The following is a 17,220-nucleotide window of genomic DNA, read 5'->3' as shown; positions in this document are numbered from 1 at the left end:
TGGAACGATAGACGATGGTTTACCACATGGTTTACCATTCTTTGGTAGCACTTTCCACCGAGTCGGGAAGATGCTCTCTCCAAAAATGTATTCAAAGTGAAAATGAATGACTCCAGTCTTGTTTTTATCGTGGCCTTTAAAGGCGCTCGGTATTTCATCCAGTTTGGATGCTCTTTTAGCCCCTACTGGGCACTTGATCTGCGGGGCACTATCTTTTCCTCTGTATGGTTCGTCGATAATTCCCATGTCCATATCGATCTCTTAGTCGTTTGGGTGCAATAGCCCTACCTAAATAAAACTCATTCACTCTTCTCTGTTGGTTTCGTCCTAGACAGTGGGTATTTTCCGTTTCCCGCGACGTGGTCTTCATTTTTGCACAGCATGCATCCAGGGTCTTTCTCCCAATTTCGTGGCAGGTGCACTTTTTCGCCACACCCGTTGTATCGGTCAGAACAATTGTACTTGCTTGTGCAAGATCAGGCTATAAGAACGTAGTCCAGATATTTATTACTCTAGCAGGAGATATTTTCTCTTCGAACTCTACAGACAATCCATCCGATCTGTTGACCCAAACAGCTGGAAACCTGATGATTGCCGTTTGCGAACTGGGTGGAGCGCGTAGTATTATACCACTTCGTTTAAATGGATCTAGGTCCATTACCTACTCCTTATCACTTGTTGAAGTATCTGCTCCGATGGTCCCATAATCAAAAACAATGATGTTAATATCCCCTTTGCCCTTCAATGTTAATGGTATTTCATTTTTTTCATCAGTATTTTTGTTCCGGTATTTGTCTCAAATTCAGGCACTGGCTCGTATTCACGGATCACAGTCGTGGCAGTTCTTCGTGCACACCCCCTGAGCCAGCTGGGCTAACTCAGGTGTTTCTCTTAATTTAGGGCATTCTACGTTCACTAAACCACAGTTCACCCGTCTAGGGATTGCTATAAAGTGGCGTGTCGGATTCTGAAACCTACAGGAAACGTTTACTTCAACCCACTAGTCACAAAACTATTCAGATCGCAGTATCACTCAGGCGGAGGCGTCCCACTGACATGTGTGGAAGTCCGCTTATAAAGCGATACAAATAGTGCTTGGGAATTTGCCTGGGCGCAGGTACTGCCAACCAATCTTCACATATCAACGACTTTTAATCTTCTGTTCTGGGTATCCTTCCATGCACCTCCAAATGTGTATAAATGCATGTTCGTACACCGTCGGGAATTTCCTCACCCGCATGAAGAGACGATCCTGATAGGACATCTAGCAATTCCTCTTTGGCCTGTCCGTCTGTTTGACTGTCGCATTTGATTTACCCCGAAACGGCTGAACCAATTTCACGAAATTCGGTAAGAACGTGTGGTCTGTGAATTCCTTCGAACTGGGTTAAACGGGAGGCTCCACATACATATGAAGGGAGGTGCATTTTTTTTTCACAGAATATGGTCATATGGGGCACCAAATGAAAGGGCTCGATTAGTACTTTTCGAAAGTGATTTGATACTGGGTGAAACATGAGGCAGTGAGGGCTCCAAATGTGTGCTCCGAAAAGTGTAATAGTTCTCGGAACCTATTCAGCCGACACAAACTGAAAAAAATTACAATAGTGCATACATACGAAATGTAGGCCGAAAAACATGCCCTGAAGTTCATGCTAGAAGTACAAAACGACTACTATTGGTACCATTATAAGTAATAATATAATTTAGAATTTTGGAAAGTTAAAAGAAAATATAAATATTACCAACAAAATTATAGGAGATCAAAATTTTGTATTTCACGTGAATTTATTGCACTCTAAGACGTGTATGACGACATCAACATATAATGTGAATTCAAATGAACAGCCGAGTTGGAGTTTTGAAATACATATATCAAGGAATCAAAATATTACTTTCAGGTATGTAATGGGAAAGGTGAGTAGGAAATTTCTCACACAAGAACAATAAAAAACCCTTGTACCCGAAGGGCACATAATGTCCCGTGCTGCACCGAGGTAAAATCTCCGAGGATTTTGAACTCCAAAATGGAATTCGCCAGCTTGCACCTTGTTGACCCTGAACGGCGATTTTGATTACTGCGTGGAAACTACTTCATTAGCTTCTGTATCCTGTATCTGTATCCTTCTCGTTACATAAACGTAGGTAATCCGATTGTTGGCTGTGTTTTGTGACGATGATTCGCTTCAATTTTGAGGTCGACTCAACTAAACCTCTTCCCAATAGCCTGCTGATAGTCTGCTGTTGTCAGAGCCTTTTTGTGCAGACTTCACCTAACAGCTGAAATAGACTTCGGTTGAGAAGCGTCCTCGTCATTCTCCTGTTTCACTAAATTCGAATTGCACAGCAGTATTTTACCATCCTTCTTTACACTTAGAATACAAATCCCCTCGAAAGATTCACTTATTCTAGTTGTTATTATCTTTTTCTTCTTCTTCAGCCTTTTGTTTTGTAAAAGGCCTGATCTGGATGCCGGTTCCGATCGCCATCTAGGGCACTAAGCCACCATTGTTTTGACCGGCCTATTTTTCGCTTACCATCGACTTCGATGTTCAGACCAATCTTGGTAAGTGAATTCTCATTACTGCGAATTACGTGATCGTCGAAGACGCCTCTATCTCAATCGATGCAATCGATCACGGATATCTTCATTTCGGATGTGATCAAGGCGTGTTACGCAACTAATCTAACGCAACATCTTCGCCCCCTTAACTTGAGATACCGTGCATTCTCTTTTACAGTCATTTTCAGAACCAGAGAGGGTGAAAGTTCGTTGTTCCGTCAATCATAAAGAGCACCACTTGTGGACCGCCTCTTCATCCAGGTTGCGCTAATTCGTGAAAAAAAAATCATGGCGCAGTTCTCCATTGACTGGAGACATTGAACTGAGGTATTTAAATCGCCCAGTTCTGGGCAGGTCACTTCCATTGTGATTGTGCCTGATTCATGGGAATCGGTCGACAAAAATTATGATGAAATCATCTTCGCTATTAGACGCTAGGAAAACATCATCTGCGTAAAGTAGTGTATAGGATGCTGGCCGTTGGATATCTCGTGTGAAAGTGTCCATAACAAGAGCAGTGGTGAAAAGATACATCCTTGATGAACACCGACGAAGACCCGAAGTGGTGTTGTTACCGCCTTCGCACTTCGAACTTTACTTTTCGGATTATGGTAGAGCAATTTAACCCAGCGCATGAGTTCCTCTGGTACTAGGTCCCGCCGCAGAGCATACCAGATTAGTTCGTGTTGAACACGGTCAAACAACTTCAGTTGCGCTGACAGGTGGAATTGTTGTAAATGACGCAAGTGCTTGTGGAAGTGGAGGAATTTTTCCGTTGGAATCTGCTCGAAATATTCTCGCCATCTATTCGTCGTTGCCTATTGATCGGTAAGTAAAGTACAGTTCTTGTCATTAATGGAACAATAGTTAGATAGTTTTCCCACTTCCAGCAATAAATTCGATGCGATTTCCATGGATCGTAACTTTGACGCATAGATCTAGTATATTCATTGCCCAATCTGTCTTCCGCAGATTTCGAAATGTAGCGGGAGGATGAATCCCAGCCTATAAGGAAATTGAAGGAGTTTTGATCGAAGAGCGTGATGTGATTCGATGCTTCCTAGTCTCTACTCTTTGCGATGATGTAGTCCATATAGATAGGAGGAGTTTCTTCCTAAGCTTTCTGTATTGTTTGCTATCATAAGCTAATAGCTTTATGACATCCCGGGGGTTTGCGGGAGGTTACATGTCTCAAAGTCTTTTACTCAGAGGCAAATGCTTATTAGTGGATGAAACCTTGGCCCCGGTAGGTGACGCCGACCCAGGGTCCGTTGGATTATTCCTAATTAAAAAGAACGGTGCTTCAGATTCCGCGTCTATGAGGTCAGGGTAGTCTTTTCGCTCAGGGTTGAATCCTCACGATGATAAATTAATTTGAGTTTTTGTTTTTTTTTCTATTTGTTGTTTTATGAGGGGCTACCACAACCTTTACCCTTTAGTGGGGAAAGTCGTTGAAGCTGGTGGTTGTCCGGTAATCATAGTTCAACGATTGCGGCCATATTTCAACCCCCCCTCCCCCCCATTCATACCTCGACATGGTAATTTTATCTTGGCTGGTAACTTTGATTACCGATTAGCTTCAGGTTTACCCTTTGGTCTTGAGAAAATCTTCCTGACTGACCTCCCTCATGACAGCAAGGCAGGTAATAGTGGAGAGCACTCTTTTTCCCAACACTAGAATTTAAAGAATTCTTGGCACTCAGCGATCATAGAACTGGCCTTCCGAAATCCATATTGCCATTCTGAAAAACCACCGGCTTCTTCGATGACAAGGAGTACCTGAGCCAAGCCCCCAATATTTTCACTATGGTGTGAAACCAGTGTTTCGATAGTACTTATCTTATTCACTGGATGGGAAATACTCCTTTCTCCAGTCTGCAAGTTGGACCTGATCTTAAGAGCCAGTTTTAGAGTATCCTTCGAAAAGGTGTCTCTAATACGTTGCGGGGTTATGAAAATATGTTCGAGCTCATCTTCTTCTTAGCGCGAAAAAAATGTTATTATTTTAAATAAGAGCTGGGAATAGATTACTAGTTGTACCTAATTCATTGCAACATTGTAGGCAACACCCACTGAGTTTGTTTTCGCTTCACCCCTTTCTTGCTCTTTGATAAAGCCTTCCTGCTATGAGACAGGACGGCGTTAACATTTCAATTTCCTCAATTCAACCACATCTTCTATATTTCTATTTTTCCTTGGTATCAAGGTCTTCACCAAACTCACTAGTGACAGAAATTCTTTATCTTTGTGCTGCAGATTGTTGGCAGAATATTAAAGCCTAGGCCGTTTCTTGGCTAATCAGAGAAACCGCTTTCGGAAGCTACCAAATGTATAGCGCCTTATCTCCTCGATAAGAAAGCAAACTGTGATCAATTGCTCCGTTGTCAGCGAACAATTATTCTTGCTTAGAATTGTCTTCAGAGTTGATAAGTTTAATTTGTTAATCCAAATTTTAATTAGATTCTACATAGATGGATGAATTCCAAGTTATATCTGGAAACGATGCCGACAAGCTTTTATCAAGACATGATAGATGCACGAGTGTTCTTGAATGCAGACTATGTCATCATAATATTTTTCCGGTTGCGCACATGCTTAATTGGCTTGTTTGGAGTGTTTATGATGTGTCACTATTATAACGAGAAATTGGTGTGACATACTGATATACATTTTCTTGTTCTTTTCAATGAACGATAAGGAATACATATAAGTAGATTTTGCAGGTAAGGCTTTAGATACTTTGATCGATTCTTAATGGTTCCCGTGGGTCGAATATGTTATGCATTAGTATATTTGGTATTGACAGTTCTGTAAAGCCTTTTAACATGATTTAGACCCAATTTCACAATTTTTGCGCTAACTTTAGCGATACGGGTAAATTGAAATAGCGGTTGGGTTGGGTGTTTGGAATTCTCAGGTCTGGATTCTTAAAGATTTCAGAAATATCCAGGTGGATAGATAGATATATATTACAAGATTTTCTCCACAAATTACCTGGAGTATCCAGAGCCTACTGTGCGAGTATTCAATTGGTTAAGGCGTTTTCGTCCCTTATTATTGTGTATATTTCCGCTTGAAATAAATTGGTATGCATATCTATTTTTCAAGTACAGGCAATCAGTTCAAAGTTTAAGGCTTACGTCACTGGCTCCCTCCCCCAGTCCACTTTGTCCACCCTGTTGTTCCTATCGGTTTCCATTCCCATGCCATTCGTCCGTGTCAGTAATTCTGGAGAGTGACTAAAATGGATATCAATTTTCCTTCCATTGGATAGTTTTTAGCGTCACTGATACTTCTAGCATTCTGAATGTTGCCTTCTTGTTGCTTATCTGAATGTGAAAATGTAGAGAAATCAGCCCAAGACTACAATGGACTATTAAGGTCTGAGTCTCAGCGGTCGTATATACACCAGTCGGTAATTGCTGAAGTTTGTGGAATTCCTTGACCGTTATGCCGAGTTTGGTTCTCGCTGCCCAGATTACCGCCCCAAACGTAATCATTAGCCTTACTATGTATTGCAGCATATATCCAGTGGGGCTGTAAATCATGCCAGATCTTGTAGCTTTCTTTGCCTGAAATTCTTCTATTGTCCAACTAGATCTTGCATAGCAGCTGTAAAAGTTGATGCCGTTTATTTTAGCCCGGACGAGACCCTTCGATTTCTAGGAATACCCACATAGCGGCCTGTTTGCTCCTGTCATAAATTCATGCATTATTATTTGGTATTTCACATGGTTCGCTGATTGGAACCACGTCCGCTCTCTCATCTACTACAGTTTGTGCCTGGAGATCCTGAGCGGCTGTTCGCAGTAATTGAGGTTTATCTGTATTACCTTGATTTCGTAGTATTCAAAGCCCTCCTGGGCACCGGACGTTTATTACTGCCAGCTATCTGACTAGATTCTTTTATCTGCTCTTTTCTCTAGAACATACACGACGGTATTTTATCGCAGCCCTTCGCTATATGGCCTTCATCTCTGCATCTCCTGCATAGCTTGGAATGATCTTCCTCAATTTTACAATGTTTGACAAAGTGCCCAAATTCCATATTTGAAACACTTTGTAATCCTCACTTGTTCTCCTATATGATAGGCCTCCATTTCCTTCAATTTGGGGTCGGTTTCTGACATTGCGCAGTATATTCACATACGTTATTTCCCCAGCATTCTTAACCAAAATAGCGTCGGGCTTCGGGTTTTTGAGTTCTTTGTCCTCTTCTCCGCCATTCTTTTCTTGGTAACTTTTGTCCAAACGACTTCTCTCTCGTCCACCTGTTTCAGGTTTGTAACATTTGCATTCTCCATTAGTGGCTTCTGTGTCATTTCTTGCTTGCGTCTAGAGTTCGAGGAGTTTTTGGGATATACTTCCTCTTTACCACGGAAACGTTTTATCCGGGAATTGTCTGTGAGGAGTTATTCTTCCGAATCGTTTCTTTAGCCTTCTCGTAACGCCATTCAATCTCCGTCAATTTATAGATAGATTTAATACTCTTAATTGCATCCCTCATTGGTTGATGAATGGAACGTCTTTTTCCGTCATCCAACATATCCACCAATTACCAAATTTGCTTATGGAAATTGCTTTCTTCCGTGACTATTCACATTCAGCGGTGTTTGGGTTCGCTTTCGCTAACGCTCCGTTATGAGCTTGCGCGGTGATCTTGGAATTTGAACACTCCTTTCGAAGGGATTTTTCTCGTTCGCCAATTTCAGTTCGCCGTTGTTGTTTCTTCCGGTATTATTTGTATGCATGTTGATTGGGTCCCCATTCACAACCGTTATCAATGTTTGGGTGTGTATAAGTGATCCCATCTATACAAGGCCAAGCAAGGGTTGGCGCAAGCCATTATGTGGTCTTGCACTCAGAGCTGGAACAGTGCTAATTAGTTATAGTCCATCTGAATCTACATCACCAACCTAATGGTTGCGAAAGATTGAGCGTTTTTTGAGGGCTGGCAGGGTTGTAACGGGAAAGAGGCGTCCGCAACTTTAGCCTGAATGCTATTTCGGCAAGAGTTCATTTTACATGCTCAGGTAAGAAAATGTTGCAAACGTCAGCCCAAAGTCAACCAACCAAATCGTATTCCAATGCCGTGTGCCGTGTATGTTGCGCTCCCTAGGTTTATTTTCAGGGTAACCATTCCATACCTACAGCCAGACCTTGTTTTTTCGGCACAAGGAACCCACAGGCACCCTCTCTCGTTAGCTGCAGATGCATTGCTCGACGGTTACCATGTAGAGGTGAGAGTAGGATGTGGTAGCATCGCTGAAGGTGGTAAATCAGAGTGCATTTCCCAGTTTTTGATCGTAGTATGCCATGCCATGTGACCTACCACACTTAGGCAAATACTACTCTTAAACCGGCCTCAATAGGTCGTCTTCGCCTCTCGCACAAAAGCATACGTGCATATATTTATACATATGTACGAAAATAGAATACCGCTGGCACTTGTTTACATACATATCCATCTTAGTTGGATATTACCCGCAAACTTCATTGGCATATACAGATATATACCTATCTATCTATATCTACCTCAGGTAAGTACTGATTTACAAATAACTAAAAAAAGCTAAGAAAGGAAAACTAAAATGTTCCCTTGTGACATGACGCTCAAATGAGTTCACTTTTTTAATGATGACGTCATACACGTTTTAAAATGCAATAAATTCACATGAAATAGCAAAGTTTGGCCATCTATTACTTTGTCAATAATAATTGGAGCTGCTTCAAACTTTTCAGAATGATGGCCTATCGTATCCCTTATACTGTCTGTGTTTCTAGAATGACCTTAAGGGAGGTTTCTGGGTAAATTTCTACAATATGAATAATTTCTACAATATGATTATATGCTATTACTAACTTTATTTGTGCAGATTGTGCAGAATGGAATGCAGTTTGAGGCTCAGATTTTATATGTATGTCCCATTGAGATTTTTTTCAGATTTTCCAGTTGGATAGGTTCTGAGAACGAGACCTGTTTCACTTTTTGGGGCTCACATTTACAGTCCTCACCCCCCACCCAATATCAAAAATAAGATCAGTTTCGAGAAGTACTACTCGAGCCCATATTCAGTGAAACAAAATAAGTGCACCCCAATTCCAATTTCGAAACAATTCTTGATCCACCTTTACTTTTCTTAAAACCTTTAACACTTTTCTTATTCCCACCAGCGTGCGTTGAGTTTAAGAAGCAACGCCCCAATGGGCCAGTCTCAACGGCATATAATGCCGTTGAGACTGGCTTTGACCAGCTATCAGTTCATTTCCAGACACAATTGACTTGAATTTAACGTTGAATTCTTCATCACCTGCAATATCGGCAGACTTCCGTTCACCAGAAATATCTAATTTTCTGATACGATGACGAATCTTTAAGTTTCTGAGCCAGCCTTCAGAAAATTTGCAATTGGTATCGGTGTTCAAGTCTTGTTGAAATTGTTTGGTTTGTTCAACAATCATTGGACCGGTTTCCATAAGCTTGGTCAACAAATTAGGAAATTGGTCGAAATCACGGAAAAAGTCGTTCTATTTATCAACCAATGAAGGATGCAATTGAGAATGTTAGATCTCGATTCGGAACTCCTTACCCTTACAAACAACTCCCGTATTAAACACTTTCATGGTAAAGAGGAAGCATATCCTGAATGGAGACTTCTCGAACTCGACACGCAAACAAGAAATGACACAGAAGCCGCTAATGGAGAATGCATCCTGAGACAGGTGGACGTAGTAGTAGCAGTTCAAAAAACCGGGGAAACAGCAACCTTAGAGACGGTATCTTTGCGAAAAACGTAACGCGATGCACAAACTGCTGCACTTGTCCCTCCTGCAGAAAGCGCGAGGAAGCTTTTGGAAACAGGAAAAATAAAAGTAGCTTGGGTTGTCTGCCGCATCTGGGAACAGGTGGGGATTACAAAGGGTTTCAAATGTTTGGAATTTGGACACTTTGCCAAACATTGTAAAAATGAGGAAGATCGTTCCAAGCTATGAAGGAGATGCAGAGGTGAAGGCCATGTAGCGAAGGACTGCGATAAAACACCATCATGTGTGTTCTGTAGAACAGAGTAGACAAAGACGGTAGCCACATAGCTGGTAGTAATAAATGTTCGGTGTTCAGAAGGGCTTTGAATACTACGAAATCAATATGAAGGCAATCCAGATAAACTGCAATCACTGCGAGGCGGCTCATGTTCACATGGCAAAAACTGTGGTAGACGAGAAAGCGAACGTGGTTCTAATTAGCAAACCATACAAAATACCAGATAATAATGCGTGGATTCATGTCAAAAGCATGTGGTCATGTGGGGAAGCAAGCGTTCCTAGAAATCGAAGAGCGATTAGAGGGTTTCGACTAGGCTAAAATAAAAGGCATCAACTTTTACAGTTGTTATGCAAGACCCAGTTGGGCAATAGAAGGGTTTGTCTTGAATTCGTGGGCAACAGATTTGGGTAGCAAGCATTAGTCAGAGGTCGATGGTTACTAAGAACGTTTGCGTCTTTGGAATTAGGAATTACAAATAATGGTGAGACAAACACATATTGTAAAGCTGATATGGGGTCGATCGTTGACTTCACCTTCGCCAGCTGTTCGCTTCTGCCTAAGATGATGTGGTGGGTTAGCAGGAATTAATTCATCAGGTGGTTGTGTTTCAAATCAAAGAGCACTGAATGGCACAGAATCTCAAACTGACAGGCTGCAAATGGAAGGATAGTCTCTTCAACAAAAATGCGTTTGACTTGGAGATGGACTCCGTCAGTATGAACCAAGGATCAGTAGAAAAGTTGACCAAACAGCTAATTCAGTCTGTTGTCAACACGTGAAGAAATGAAAACGCTGAGGGCAAAGTGCCTGCGAGCCCGAAGAAGCGTCCAACATTCGAGGTGAAGATTGGACTTCCAGAAGCTACTCTCCACATTCAAACAATTGAGACTTGATTTGCAGAAACCTATCAAACAAAGCAAAAATAGAAGCTTTAAGTGCCTCTGCAACAAAGCTGACTTAAACTACGGGGGCACAGCTTATAGAGTGGCGATGTCTAATATAAAGCGGAAGATATCACCGCAAATAACTTGTCTGACAATGTTGGCATCGATAGTGAAGGCACTGTTCCTGCGAGGATCGAATACAGTCATCGAAGCAATCAGCAGCTGCTTTATGAACCACACCGCGTACCATCGAAGATGAATTGCTCCAGGAATGCAAAAAAATAATGGACCAGAAAGCACCGGGACCTGATAATATTCCTAATAAAGCAGTGAAAGCGGCCGCCCACGCGAAACCAGATATGCTTATACAAGCAATGGAAAAATGCCTCGACGAAGGTATATCCGTTAAGAAATGGAAACAGCAGCCTTCGGTTTGTTGCCAAAACGAACAACCTAGCTATCCATTGTCATATCGCCCAATGCGCCTTATAGATGGATACAATGGGGAAAATACTGGAGGGAATAATTGCTAACAGATTGCGTGAGACAGCTGAAAATTAAAGAGCTTTTTCCGATATGCAGTGTGGATTTAGGTCGATGCACTAAAGGCGGTGGTAGGCATTGGGGTCAAAAGAGTACAGCGCAGTGGTCAGGTTGGACACAGTAAACTGGTCGGTCATCAAAACGCCCCTCATACGAATGAACACTTCCTATGAGGGGCGTTTCGCTACCTGAGAAATATAGTGTTTAACTACTTTACAGACAGGGAGCAGCTAAAGTACGAAATCGTTAAAGGCACAAATTACTACCGTGTCTCAGCTGGAGTTCCTCAAGGGTCGGTACTGGGCTCATCCTTGTGGAATATCATGCATGATGGTGTGTATCGTCTGCATTTACCAGAAGGGGCCGACGATATTGCTGTGGTTTTAGTTGCATAGCACATTCACTAGATTGAGGCAGCCACCAATGAAGCGATCACAAAACAGAAGCCGCATTGATAACAAGCCGGAAGACCCTGGAATACTTCAAAGCAAGGAGGCGGTAGAATGCATAGGTATGATGTTCGACAATAGACTCAAATTCAAAGTGCATGTAGAATACGTAGAAACAAGTCGGGAAACTGGAAGCTAGACGCTTCAGGTATGAAAGGTTTTGTGTATTTCTTTTACAAAGAAATTTGGGTGTCCATTTGTCCCATTAGCATGTAGCACATAAAATATGCATATATTCTGTGAAAACATCCACTTTCAAGTGATATTGACATTCAAAGTCTTTAATTTGCAGTGGAGCGACAGTTTTGAGTATAACTTTGTTAGTAATAATGCGATTTTCACCAAATTCGGCAGGATAATGCTCTATGCTGTAGTCTATATTGCTGCAACATTTTGTGATTCCAGGGTGAACTTAAGGGGGTGTTCCTGTCAATTACTAAAAATTATAGTAATGTACTATTATTAACTTTATTTGAACAGGTATCGGTATGGAGGGTATTTCGGAGCCTAGGCACCATATAGTGGCAGCCCTCTGATTTTTTTCAGATTTTTCGGTTGGGTAGTTTCTGAGAATGGGTTTGTTAAAAAAATGGTCACTTTCAACCCCCCGCACTCCCCATCTTTGCAACGGATGTCTGAACTAAGACCGGCTTCGAAAAGTACTAACCGAGACCTTTAATTTGATGACTATATTTGATGAAAAAAAATATACACCCCCTTTTGCATGCATGGGGACCCCCCCTTAAATGCGACGTAAAAGGATGTAATTCACTGTATGCATGAGCGTTCAGAGTTCCCACCTATCTACCAAAATTGGTGCCAATAGCTACAACCGTCTCCGAGGGAAATGCATGTGACGGATAGACAGACAGACAGACAGACGGACAGACGGACAGACGGACAGACGGACAGACGGACAGACGGACAGACGGACAGACGGACAGACGGACAGACGGACAGACGGACAGACGGACAGACGGACAGATGGACAGACGGACAGACAGACAGATAGTTGAAGTGACATCCAAAGGAGAAATTTGCACCGCCCTAATGGAACAGTTCATGTTGGAGGAACTTGCCGAAGAGTCCATTGTGAGTTTGCGGAAAGCCTATGGCAATACTCAAACGGTGCTTTCAATGCCTCATGCTTGGGCACTTCGCGAAGGCATGCACCAGCAGTATTGATCGATCCGATCGATACAGAAGGTGTGGGGAGAAAGGCCATATTGCCAGAGAGTGCAATAGGGACCCCAAATGCCTATTGTGTGACGTAAAATAGGGACGCGATTACCGGCATATTGCCGGAAGTGCTAAATGCCCGGAATTTAAGAAGGCGCTGACTTCAATGAAAAAATGAGGTTTATTCAAATAAACCTCAATCATTGTAGGGTCGCTCAAGATTTACTCGAGCAGACCATCTACGAATCCGAGGTGGAAATTGCCATCATTAGCGAACCCTATAGAAACCGTCACGGTGGCGTGTGGGTTATAGATTCGTCTGGTGGAGCGGCGACATGGGCATGCGGTCGACAGGCCATACAATGTACTGGGAATCAGACATACAGCGGCTTTGTGTGGGCGAAGATAAACGGGGTATATGTGTACAGCTGTTACGCCCCACCAAGCCTGACACAGCCCGAATTCGAGGAAATGCTTGACAGCCTTGTTCTCGACGCAAGGGGTCGTAGTCTAAGGGTGATTGCTGGTGACTTCAATGCTTGGGCCCGTGAGTGGGATAGCAGAGAGACAAATGCAAGGGGCCGCAGTCTATTAGACACTTTCGCACAGTTGGATGTCGTTCTGGCCAACGAAGGATGTGTAAATACCTTTCGGAAAGGGGGTCTACCTCAATCGTAGACCTAACTTTTGTTAGCCCTGCATTGGGACGTGGTATGTCTTGGTGTGTCAGCAACCATTACACATACAACGATCACCAGGCAATCTTCTTTGGGCTATGGGTGGAGTCACCGAGCATAAGATCATCATGCCCGAAACCGAGAAAGATGTTAGGCTGGTCCGCTAAAGCTCTGGATGAGCAGACCTTCATGGAGGTGTGGTTAGACCAACCTAATAAAGCAGGCGCCTCTACGGAAAGAGCTGCCCATGTGGTCTAATGCATCGCCAAAGCGTGTGACGCGTCCATGCCGAGGAGGTGCTCATTCCCCAGTAGAAGACCAAACTACTGGTGGAATGCTGAACTGGCTAGCCTTCGATCAGCCTGTCACCGAGCCAGAAGAGCGGCTCAAAGAGCGGTAGGCAGAATTAACCAAGGGCAAAAAGAGCGCGCCTATAAGGAAGCCCGCAAAACCCTCAAGTTCGCCATCCAACGGAGCAAGAGGGAATGCTTTAAGGACCCGTGGGGGAGCGCCTATAGAATCGTGATGGGGCGATTCAGAGGCCGATCATCCCCGCAGATCACGTGCCCTTCACTCTTGTTAAAAATTATCCAGGGGTTATTCCCTCAGCAAGAGGAGGGCATAGACAGCTTCCAGCGACCTCTGAACGACACGGCAATACCACGAGTCACCAGTGACGAGCTGCTGGAGATCTGCACTAGGATAGGAGATAACAAAGCTCCGGGTCTGGATGGCGTACCGAATAAGGCCCTTAAGCTTGCCGTGAAATCCAGACCGGGCATGTTCGCTGAGTTGTTCGAAGTGTGCATGTCCGAGGGGATATTTCCTGCATCATGGAAACGACAGAATTTGGTGCTACTGCCTAAGGCTGGCAAACATCCAGGTGAGCCAACCTCCTACAGACCTATTTGTCTTTTGGACACTGTGGGCAAAATGCTAGAGCGAGTAATCTATAATAGATTACTCCCGGTTGTTGAGAGACAGGGAGGTCTCTCAGATCGGCAGTATGGGTTCCGTAAAGCCAGATCAACCATTGATGCCATCAAAATGGTTACTGGCTTGGCCGAAGATGCAATCCACGGAAGGGGCAGTACTAGCAAATATTGCATTGTAGTGACCCTGGATGTGAGAAATGCATTCAATTCGGCCAATTGGAGTTTAATACGGGAATCTCTGGCGAGGATTGGTGTCCCTGCTTATCTTGCAGCTATTGTCAACAGCTACTTACAAGAACGGAGGCTTTGGTATGACACCGATGACGGACACCAGGAGTACGTTGTCTCCTTCCGGAGGAAGCCACGGTGGTGGGCTACGCCCATGATATAGCGCTGGTTGTTGTCGCAAAGCATCTCGAAGATGCTGAGTTAAACTCAGTGCTGTTAAGGGTTGGCTTGAGAGTTCTGGTCTGACACTTGCGGAGGAAAAAACGGAAGCGGTCCTTATCACCAAGCGCCGTAAAAGAAATTTTGCCCGTATTCAAATTGGCAATCATATCATCACTTCTAAGCCTGCGATCAAATACTTGGAAGTGATGATAGATGGATAGCTTAGCTATAAGGCACACGTGCAGTATGTCTATGAGAAAGCATCCACTGCGAGTGTGGCCCTGGCAAGAATGATGCCGAACGTGGGAGGGCCACGGCATGCTTCCAGGTTGCTTATAGCTAGGGTAGTGAGTTCGATCCTGCTCTATGCAGCTCCAGTTTGGGGAAAGGCATTGCAGGTTACATTTAACGGTAACAAACTGAGTTCAGTCTACAGAAGAACAACTCTAAGAGTGTGCTCGGCATTCAGGACTGTCTCAGATGATGCAGCATTCGTCATTTCTGGAATGATGCCCATTGACATCTTGGCAGTTGAGATGACGAATATGTATAATGCGAAGTCTATTTCTCCTTTATCGCAGACGAAGAACGCCGAAAGGGAGAGATCGCTAAGTAGATGGCAAGAGCGTTGGGAATGCTCGGGAAAGGGTCGGTGGACATACACGCTCATCCCTGCCATTAAGGAGTGGTTGGAGAGACGGCACGGTGAGATTAATTACAATCGTACTCAGTTTCTCACGGGGCATGGAGGATATCGCCAGTACCTGTTCAGGTTTAAACTGGATACCTCACCCGACTGTCCAAACTGCGATGGAGTCCCAGAGGACCCAGAGCATGTATTCTTCCACTGTTCAAGGTTTGTGGAAGAAAAGGAGAACCTAGAGGAGACTCTAGGAGAGGTGCTCGTACCAGACAATCTGGTGCGAAGAATGCTAACATGTGAGGAAGATTGGGATGCGATTACCTCCATGATCGTATCTATCCAGAGCAAACTGCGAAAGGCAGAGGAGAGCGGTTACGTACGCCGCGTAGAGACGAAAGGGGACCAAACTAAAATGAGCTGACTCCGCCCCGTGATGTAATACCGTACGGTGGTTCCACGGGGCTTGGAGGTTGTCGGGGGTGGTTTTAGTGGGTAAGAACCCCACACGCTGGCGTGTCCAGGCCAGTGGCTTTTGAAGGTTTCCACCTCCTAAAAAAAAAAAAAACAGACAGACAGTAAACTGATTTTAATAAGGTATTGTGTTTACACAAAAAAGGGCAGCACTGTTGCAGGCAGCACTCCCGCGAATGCTGTCAAATATTGGCGGACCCAAATGCGTCAGCAGAGTTTTGCTATCTCCAGTTATTAGCTCACTCTTGCTCAATGCCTCCCCTATATGGGCTGCAGCATTGACGACTAAGGAAATCAGAAGAAGCCTATTGCGCTCGTATAGATTATGTGATCTGAGAGTGATTTGCGGCTTTCGAACGATATCAGACGCGGCGTTAGTTATAGCCGGGCTGCTGCCGGTATACATCTTGGCTGAAAAGATGTCACCAATCTACATCAGAACGACAACCCAAGACGCTGTGTAATTGATCAAGAGCGAGAAAAGAGCATCATCCATGGCCAGATGGCAGACCCGATGGGATAGAAAAGCCGATGGACGCATAAGCTGACTCCGATTATCCGTATGAGGGTCAATCGTCGCCACGGAGCCTGTAGTTACCAGTCAACGCAGATTCGACCTGGTCATGGTGTATACCGCAAATATCTAACACAGGTTTGGGCATGACGACTCGCCAGCATGATCAACCTGCCCAGGCGAAGACGCGGAGCATGCAATATTCTATTGCAATCGGTTCGCGGCGTGGAGGACCAACATTCCGAGCGTACATCTTCTGTTGGAGCGCATGCTTCAGTGGAAAGATATGGCAGAATTAGTGTCATTCGTAACTAATGTGCAGAACGAGCTCCATATAATAGAAAGGAAAAGGCGAGGGAACAGGCATACAGGACTGACAGCATAATTGCTAACTAGCCTCGTGAAGTAATAACTAACGACAATTCCGCGGGGTGAGCGGTTAAAGGATGCACGGGTGTGGTTTAGTACGTAGGCGCGGATTTACGAAAAATAATAAACTGAATTGGCAACGGTTGATTACGTATTTCTTACCGAGGAGGGTGAAGGTTTTGGGAGAGCCCAGTCGGGCTCGTCGATGTTGTTGGGGTGGAATTTTGTGAAATGGATGCGTAAGATTTGAAGAGACTGCTTTTTCACGTTGATCTTGACACCCCTAGCGTGCGGTATTATCATGCGTGCCAGTTCATAGGATCCTGGATTAGAAGAAGTTTACTGTATATAAATTTTAGGATTAAGAAGCAGGGTATTAACGCATATAGCATATGAACTAAATCTTCAAAGCCCACTGGAGAAGACAGCACGTAGCTACCGGAAAACATACTTGGATAAATAAACTAAATCACGGCCCGGAATAAATTTTATTTTTTCCTTTGAAAGAGTTGAATAGCGTTGATTTTTTTGTTTTCTCCTTTTTTGGCAGCTTTATTA

The sequence above is a fragment of the Hermetia illucens genome, chromosome 2 (genome assembly GCF_905115235.1).
Source record: "Hermetia illucens chromosome 2, iHerIll2.2.curated.20191125, whole genome shotgun sequence".
In the NCBI taxonomy this organism is placed as follows: Eukaryota; Metazoa; Arthropoda; class Insecta; order Diptera; family Stratiomyidae; genus Hermetia; species Hermetia illucens.
Note: the sequence above shows the minus strand (reverse complement) of the source record.